Below are 7,279 nucleotides of genomic sequence, written 5' to 3'. Positions count from 1 at the left end.
CTAGACAGACGATAGTCAGTTGTGAAAGAGACACATTCAAGACAGAAGATGAATCACACTTTAGCCATTGAATACAAATAGCAAAGACATAATTATTTCAGACTTGAACTATCTTATCATCTATAAAATCCTCTCTTTGTAATAGTAATTGTCCTTTTCTGACCATTGCTACAATCAGTTCAGAAGCAGTCTTTCTTCCTTCTTCATTGCTAAGTAGCAATGACTTGCAAAGTGCAGAAAAACAAGGAAGGAAAAAGAGTCCATGAATAAAGCAAAGTTAGTTCAACTAAAACCTGGTTTTGGTACCTACAAGAATTCTCTTGCATATTGCTTGTAACTATTTTTATTTAATCAAAACAGAGATCTTATTATGCCTGTGAAGACTAAGCAAGGGTTTAAATGATGATTGCTGATAACACTTGAGAAGGCATTCATAAAGCTCCTTGAGTCTAATATTGTACGACAATCTAATACTGTACGACTGCACATTTTGCCCTTTGCATAATTTCTTCAAATTACAGCCAACATTACCTCCAGAAGAAGAAAACATTTTGGCTGTCCTTTTCAATACATGAAGATGAATTACATATTCAGCTAGGTTTGAACCTGGAAAGGTCAAATACCTATACTTTCATAAAAACTTGTACAGATAATAACCAGTCTACAAAGATCTGCAAACATACATTTATATTTTGGATACATCTCTTCCCTCACAGGAGAGTGAGCACAGAATTGATGTTTCTTTAATTTGTTTTTGGAATTTTATATCATGATCAAGTTGAAATGAGACTACCAAAGTATGGAAGTGGGTGGCATTTGATTACTAACATTAAGCAATAAATAATTGACTTCTTACATATGTTTCAGTATCAATTTTAACCTCCTCCACTGAATGAATACCACGCTGCTTACTTGTTAGATCTTTGACATCTAGAAGAGGCAGCTTGAAATCATAGCATTTATACATGCCTTTCTTCTCTTTAAACTCTTCCTTAATTTCTCATTCTTGACAGTGTTTATGTATGCATACTAGAGGACTCTGATGCAGCAAATACTTCCCAATAGACAAAGTCATTTTGGAAGTCACAGGTGATGGATCTCTTTTCAGAGCTTCAGACACAGACTATAACTGCCATTGACAGAGCATATCATCTGAAGGGAAGCAGCCAACTGCCTAGCATAGCAAGCTTCCCTGAGCACTAATATAACTATTTTGCCTTGTCTATGCAGACCGAGTACAGCTTAATTATTTGTGTCTTCATCTATTTTAATTAGAGCAAAGAAAAAAGGCTATATGAGCACGCCTTTTGGCCACAGCTTGCATTTATCAGTCTGTGGCATTTTATGGACAGACAAGCCCTAAGTATTCAATCAGTTAACGGCCAAACACCACTTGCCTCTTACTGGGGCCACGAGCTAGTTTTACTCTCAATTTCTCTCTTGTTTACTAGACAGCTATGTATGGGAGTGAAAAAGACAAGGATTGTTCAAAAACAGAAAGCAAAGATTATTCTATTAGAGTAAATATGGCTTGTTAGGAGAATCAGTGTTAGGATATCCGCCGTGCTTCTAAAAAAATAAAGGTTTTCTACAATATTGAAGTTGACCTGGTTCATTTGGTGCTGAAGCCAATGATATCACCCTTTACAGAAGTCAAGTTGCAACAGTACTGCAGCCAAGTGAAAGCTGTGTTTGTAGCTTTCCAGGTGACGGAAAATCCTGATGTTCAAGCTCTCATCCATCAGAGCGCTCAGTCACCTGCTCTTGAGACAGGCCAGGCATGAGTAGAATTTACATTGTGAAGACAAAGCATTCGCTCACCAGTGAACATGTCTGTGCTCTCCCTCATAAGCCACACGTTAGTTTGTGCCCTACTGAAAGAGAACAAAAATGGATATTTCTAAGTTCATTACAGCTTCAGTTCCTAAGCAGAGCTTTCCAAAAACATCTCTTCTTCAGACTAAATCCCTGAAGCAGTTATAATTTGCAGGTGCCTTATTCTCCATCATCAAACCCGAAGTGTCACATGGAAGGCAAATATAACTCTTCCCACACTTCCATAGCAGTCAGTTGCTGTAATGCATGCCCAACTGACAAGAGAACAGTGTTTAATGTTAGTGAACCAAAGATGCAGCCCTTGTGTAGGAGTGCAGCCTCTCTCTTAGTGAACACTATATCCAGTGCGCCCACAATCCTCCTGCCAGCCTATGTGTCCATGAGCCACAAATATAGTTCCCTATAAAACAGTAACATAACACATTGTCATGCCTTTCCACGATTGTGTTTTCCTTGCAGTTACAACCATAAGCTGTAGGAGCAAAAGGAGCAGAACAAAATTGTTATTGTTTCCTTCATTTGTTTTTGAAGCAATGATGTGAATTAACATACTATTAAGCTGATTAATTCACTTCCAGTTTCAAACAAGATGTTTCACTCAGTCTGGTGAATATGGAGTTTCAGTTCCTTGTTTCATGGATTATGGGGCAGCTCAACATACCACCCCCAAGGAGCGACACAGGGCCATTGACACTGCTGTTGCCCTCACTCATCCACCGGAGGTTTCTGTTAGTAACAGCTCTCAAAAGGCCAGCAGTGACTAAGTATGTTCTTCAGTCCTCTAACTAACAGGGAAGTACAGCAAGGAGTTAGCATCACTAATTTGACTAGGAAAGTTTAAACATAAGTACTTTTTTTTTGTTTGAATTACACCTGGCCAAGAACTGTACTGACTTGTTCACCAAATCCCACAGTTGCCAGTTCATACTATTTTTCCCCCAAGATGTACCTGTTGCTCTACCCAGATGAGTGCAATCCCCTTTGACCTTGACATCTTAGAGTATTTGCAAGGAGCTGCTCTGGCTGACTTGCAGGGGCAGAAATCTTCATTAAGAGCTCTTAAACCTCACCAGCTTGAACATCTGCTTACGCCCTTGGGCTCAGTGCTGTGTGAGGACAGGCAGAAGAAGGTCTGGACTGTTGGAAACAAAAAATAAACAAGTTTACATATCAAATTCATTAACTATGATTCACATAAGTCGTATTTGTTTCTCCTTTCTGCTTCTAGGTTCTGTGTTACAGAGATTGCTGTTTGTGTGCTGCTTACAGTGGCAGGGCTTCAAAAGACCAGGACTGGTCATGATCTACACACACACTGTATTTACACACTCACACTCACCAGTGCATGACAAATTTGCCAGAACTAAAGAACTGTTAAATGGAGAGAGCTAGAACCCTACTGACTGTAAATGACTTGACTCACATGTTCCTGACTAATAATTGTTACCATAGCTTAACTACAGCCCTGGGCTTTTTTGTTTTGTTCTTGCTTCTTGTGCTTGCTGTGTGGAACTTCAGAAGACGGAAGCATCCTTCCAGCCCTAGGGTCTCCATACAGCCTAAACTCAGGGTAGCTGTGGGCCTTCCTCCTGTACTGCTGCATTATACATCTCCATCAATCAACATCTCTTTGCAACACTGCTTGAGCCAGCACTGTGGACAAAATGCCTACCTGAAACTTAAACATTTCATTTCTCATTTTCAGAAGCAGCCCTTCTCCATCTTCTTTCAGATAAACAGTCCACTCACATGAGTTTCAACCCAATCAGTGTTAGAGCTGACGCATCATGAAATGTAAAATGAAGCTACTCAAGACCATTCAGAAAATCAATCTGATCACCAGCTTGCCAAAATCAGGAAGCCATCTGAGATTTAAGGATCAGCTTGCGAGGATCAAAAGGTGGTCACAGGAAAGAAAAGCTAATCAATACGTCTATCAGTATGGTGTCTAGTAAAGATAGCTACATTTGCCTACTGCAGCAAAACTTCAGTGTCTTGTTATCTGGAAAGCACAGGCTAAGATCCCAATGCTGAATCCATTGTGTACAATAATGCCAGAATCCACCAAGACTCTGATCTACTTGCCTTGCTATAGAACAGAGCTGAATTTCCATGCCTTGACTTCTAGATGTGGGGAGCTCCCTATCTCCAATTCCATGTTGACAAGTCATCCTCCTACTTCATGCCTGTCCAAATGCATAGTGGATTTATTTTAACAGGTGAATTGGGTTCCTCATGGTGTTTCACTAAGTGACAAGAAGGGTCAAGCCAAGTTTGGATCAGCCAAGACACTGACAGAACCATCCTCCCAAGAGCTTTTACTGCCATGACCACTGCACAATCCAAACAAGACAAAAAGCACCTGTGTTTTTACACAGACAGCCTGGACCCATCCTTTCTTAGCTTAGAATCTTCCACAGTCTAATGGGATCTTGGTTCTCCATCTCATCAGTAACATGCAGGTCTGTCAACATACTGTCTCCAAAATCACTACTAGGGGGCAGCTGTAAGGGCCTCACTACACTCACATGCTGAACTGATCACCTTGTTGGCTTCCTGTTTAAGAGACCAAATTTCTGAACTCGTCTGAGGCTGATCATTTCTCCAACATTTCACCATAGCCACAAAAACTTGAAACATTTCTGTAGGAACAGAATATTTAGGCTCCAATTTACATATGTTTCCTGGGGGAGGTCGGTAGGAATATATATAACAATTCCTACAGTTTAACGTGGTAAAGAATTTTTTTCAAGAATTATCCATACTACATTTCATTTTCTCTTCCTAAGGATTTTAAAGGACTCCAAGGCAGCATGATAAGTCTCAGAAGTGCTTTGCATTCTTAATGAGTCCCAAGGGAGGAAGCATGATTCATTCTGCAGAATACTGAGCAAATAGTAGCCACAACCTTTATCTCAAAGGACAAAATGTAGTTACAAGCACCCAGCCCATAAGCAATGTTCTGTGAAAAGCTATTTTTGGAGTTAATTTTCCTCACCCCAAGGAACAGAAGAAAAAGAGTAATAATAATCCTGTTCTTTTAGAGATCCTGGTTTCTGATCGATATACATTTGTTGATGGATAAATCTCAGAATAAAAAGACTTCAGTGTTCTCACTGCCCTCCCTTTTTTCAGATCAGTAGCTCGCACCAGACATGGGACAGCTCACCCAGTGAAGCAGCTTTGCCTGCACAGAGGTGAGCCTCTGGAAAAAGCACATCTACCCTGCTGTACTTTCAGTCTTATTTTTAGACAGCTAAGTAAACAAACAAGTTCCAGTTTCCTTCAAGCAAGGTACATTATCAGTCTCTGCTATGAATTGCTCCCCACTAATGCACATAATGGTCCACCCTCCCGCATTCCCAGACAAGATGGCAGACTTTTCACCTTCACTTGTTATTCATAGGTTTAAATCATCGATATTATCTGAAAATATATGAGCACTGACCAAAGAGACAACTAAAATTCAAGACACTTGGTGACCTGTGATGACAGCAGGAGTGATGTTGATGACATTAAATCTGACTGATTCATGTTTCTGTCTGAAAAATCACTCTCTCCTCACAAAAATAAGGGCTGTTCCTTTTTGTAATATAGCTGCTGATTCCCCCCTCCTTTCACTCTGGCCCTATTTCCCTTGAAACATCTTTACCTCTGCCCATCTTTCCCTGTATTTCATAAGCTATTTCAAGCCTCCTCACTGGAGAGGCTATTTCAAATCCGTCTGTTCTTCTAATTCATTTACTTTCTAATTTGCATTTTTTTTTCCTAATGACCCACTGCATCCATAAAACAGGCATTTCAGGAGCAGGTATACAATATTTGCTTTCAGGTTTTTGTTTCCTATTAAACCATATTCTTGCTCACTTTTCCAGGCCTGAAACAAGGAGTCCAGAAATCAAAAATACCTTGGGTTTCTTTGCTTGTTTTGGGCACTGCATGCATCATTCCCCATTTACGAGAATCACAATCCCTGCAGTTCTATCCAGGCTTTGCTATCCACGCAGTGTATAGTTTGGAGTGCACCACTCACCTCAGCACTGCAAGCAAGCAAAAGAAATCCAGCTACCCCATCTTCCATTTTCAGATTCTGATACTCCAAAAATAGCACCGCAAGAAGTCTTGAAGGTTAAGGCATGCTCACCACTCTCAGTTGGCCTTAATCATGCATTTTATACCTTGAGGACAGATTAAATGAACAATACAATTTTGGCAAGATTGTCTGAAAACACAAGGTTAAATTGTTCCTTTTCTTTCAAAATTGCTATGAAGTGGTTAACATTTGCTGAAACCAATTTTCTTAAAAACTAAAGAGTCATTCTAGATGAATCTTGAGGTTTATGATTCATCCCAGGGAAGAATTCATCCTTCTACCACCTCTAGGTAGAACACAGCATCTGAAAGAAAGCGGACAACATTCAGAACTTAAACTTCTTTCCATACCTCTCACTTTTATAGGAAACAGCGTTTGCACTCAGCTGAAGGACATGAATATCAACCCTCCCCCCCCTCCCCCCACCAATTAAATGCTTCCTGGGCCCATTTATCTCCATCTCATAATCCAATTTGCCTGGATGTATTTGACTCTGGTGGGGTGTAATTCACAGACCAACTGCAAAGGGTAGTTCTTCAGGGATTCATCAGATTACACAGAGGCAGAGATTCTAAATACAGAACATATTCTGCCAAAGTGAAGTTCACATACACAGCTTGCTTCAGTGACACTGCAGTTGTATGGCTTGCTTTTATTTTACAATGCTGCTTCAAAAAAGCAAGCAGCACAAAAAACAGTTTAGTTATTCATGGTGTCATTTTATAGAACAGATTCATGTGAATCTTGTTATAAACATTAATTATGGCTTTGGTGCTCATCCTACACCAAGTATATAAAATGACAGAGAGAAGTGATTTTAAAAGGAAAATAATCAATCACTATAAATGTACTACATTTTTTTTCTGTACTTACTTTAAGTCAACTGTTAACAGGACTTTGTATACAGAAAACACAGAAATATACCACAACAATGACCTTCACATAATAATTCTCTTCATTCAGAGACAGGGTATGGCAATAAATTGACTTATAAATGAAAAATGTTATGCATGTTCCATTCTTTGTACTTGGCACCTTACAAAACAGCTCACACTGTAATAACACTTCCAAGGGAAGGATGAACACAACTGAATATTGCACAGAAAAAGAAAGTAACTTTTTTTTTTTGTCTTGGAAGCAAGACTCCCAAGGCTGCATAATGCACTTCCAAAAAACCACACTGATTTAAGCAAGTCACTTTTGGAGACTCAAGCAGAAATACTTTCTAATTATTCTAAAAAAACATCCTAAAGAGTACATCCCTATTATATGAGAGACAGAGAACACATAAAGGCCTTAAAAATATCCTCCAGGATTTGGGAGCCTCAGATCCACCCCTAAGGCTTCCTG

Source organism: Centrocercus urophasianus, unplaced genomic scaffold (assembly GCF_019232065.1).
Source record: "Centrocercus urophasianus isolate 14NV4802_14NV808 unplaced genomic scaffold, USGS_Curo_1.0 seq_12, whole genome shotgun sequence".
Taxonomy (NCBI): Eukaryota; Metazoa; Chordata; class Aves; order Galliformes; family Phasianidae; genus Centrocercus; species Centrocercus urophasianus.
The sequence above is the reverse complement of the archived record's forward strand: the minus strand, read 5'-3'. Positions refer to the sequence as shown.